This window comes from Triplophysa rosa, unplaced genomic scaffold, assembly GCF_024868665.1.
Source record: "Triplophysa rosa unplaced genomic scaffold, Trosa_1v2 scaffold619, whole genome shotgun sequence".
Lineage (NCBI taxonomy): Eukaryota > Metazoa > Chordata > Actinopteri > Cypriniformes > Nemacheilidae > Triplophysa > Triplophysa rosa.
In genome coordinates, this window is record NW_026634633.1 from 2,971 (window position 1) to 5,152 (window position 2,182).

Below are 2,182 nucleotides of genomic sequence, written 5' to 3' on the forward strand. Positions count from 1 at the left end.
GGGTGTTTGTAATGACGTAGGTTATGGTGTCGACCATGATTTGTGGCAATTTTGAGGTGTTCAGTCTTATTATGATTTAAGAAAATAAATGCGATTGCTCTCCTCACAAATCAACTGTTTCTAGTTTTTCACTGATGTGTCTCTTAAGTGTTGAGGACTAGTGCTGCTTTGAGCCTACATTCAGTATGAGTAAAATACTCAAGTACTGTTCAAATCAGATACTCAAAGACTTTTACTGAAGTTGTTTTGGAATTGGTGACTTGTAACTTGTAATGGAGTAATTTTCACTGCAAGGTATCTGTACTTTTACTTAAGTATGGTTTTCAGATACTCTTTACACCTCTGAAGGAGTGGTACAAGACGTTTCACAAAACATACTGTGTGTAAACTCTTTCAGAGCTATATAAAGGATGCTAATAATCACGTAATAATCATGTTATCCTCTTGATGATTTATGCTAAGTACATCAGAATCAGGCTAATGCAACATGAATGTAACTGTTAATTTAAAATGACTGATTTTCTGTTTATTGAATCACAGGTGTGGAAGGTTTGACATTGGAACAAAGTAAGAAAATCTGGGTAAAGTCAACTGGGAAAACAGTGTCCTTTACACGTGAAGTAACTGCTGGGCTCTGATAATTATGTCCAGTGGTACCACAAGAAAGATGGAGGCACACTTAAAATTAAAAGACTTCTCTACATCAGTGAGTCTGGGTTTGCTTAATTTTTAGCTGAAAAAAAAGGAAAAGATAGAGATTCATATGACATAAAGCTTATTGAAATAAAGAAGGAACATGCCAGTGTGCATTACTGTGCATCCTGGGATGCCAGCCACAGTGAGACTATTACCTCAGATTCAAAAACCTAGAGAGAAACTCACAACAGGAAACCAGAATCAAACTGTTATTACAGTAATAACAGATATGAACAGAGCAACCACAAACAGTTTAATGTAGCAATGGTTACAGAAAATATGCAATTCAAACACAGGAGAAAGTTTTGAAATATAGCTATAAATAAACAACATATGATTAGGTTTATGGATATCAAATATAACACAAAAGCTATTTTAGAATGTAAAGAATGCAAATAAAGGATAGCTTGAGCAACACACACGCAATTCACTGCAGAACTTCATTGTGTTGAAAAGGCAATAAAAGCAAAGTATGAGGAGAGTGCGGTCAGTATGTTTTGGTTTTGAAGACTGATGTTTTGTATAAAGCAGAAGGACAAAAACAATAAGGGAACTACATTAACAAAAATGCTTTGGCCAGGTTGCTGTATGAATTCAGCAGCTGGGAAATCTCTCATTTTAAAAGGAAGAAATCCTTCCCTTTAAAACTGCCTATAATCTCTGTAGAAGTATCTCCATGACAGTTTAGAGAAATATACTTCAAATGTATATGTGTAACACAGAGCACGTGGGAAATGCATTATTAACACATGCAATAGTTCTAACAGTATAGTCACCAGAGTGTCACACAAGCAAGCAAGCAAGCAAAATGTCTGTTGAAATAGAAATTATAGCATTCATACTTTAAATCAAGTAAAGCCATACTCTTAAACACTAACATACAACTACTGTATATACAACTTGCTGTTGTAAATGTGTGCCGTGAACAACATGTCTTGGTGGTGTTATTTCTCTAATGAAACATTTTAAAAGGTGCAGGAGGGACAAAGGACAATAATCAGCTTGGTCTCATCAAATCTGCACCTAATGAATAAATTAATTCATATTATGCTTTGGACTGCTTTAGATTAGTTAGTAATACCAGTCACTATAACAATAGGTAAGCATGGTATGTCACATGTCATGAACTATAACTTCCTGTTTGTTTCACATAGGAATGAATTTCCTTAAAGAATAGACACAGCTTTAGACTCTCTCTGTCACCATGAGTTGCGTTCTGAAGTTATTAGTCTTTATTCATCTGACAATCAGAGGTAAGTGTTTTAGAATGTGGCTATATCATACTATTTGTTATAAAAAAATTAAAATAACTAAATGTTAATACTCTTACATCTTACCTAATGTACTGTTTCTATGAAATAATAGCTTGATGTATTGATTTTGTAGGGGCTGAAGCCTTTGAGCTGCGACAGAAAATCTCACTGACCAAAGCGGAAGAGAAGTTAGCCATTATAGACTGTTTTTTCCCTTCAGACTGCTGGAGCTA

General features: G+C 34.7%; 1 long non-coding RNA gene across 1 annotated transcript in view; it reads left to right on the forward strand.

The window, feature by feature from the left end:
• Positions 1-2,168, forward strand: part of LOC130551085 (uncharacterized) — a 4,756-nt gene extending 2,588 nt beyond the window's left edge. The window contains exons 2-4 of the long non-coding RNA XR_008962532.1: positions 541-706; positions 1,851-1,949; positions 2,083-2,168. This is a non-coding gene — a long non-coding RNA (uncharacterized LOC130551085). The remainder of the gene's footprint in view (positions 1-540; positions 707-1,850; positions 1,950-2,082) is intronic.
• Positions 2,169-2,182: the final 14 nt, after the last annotated feature.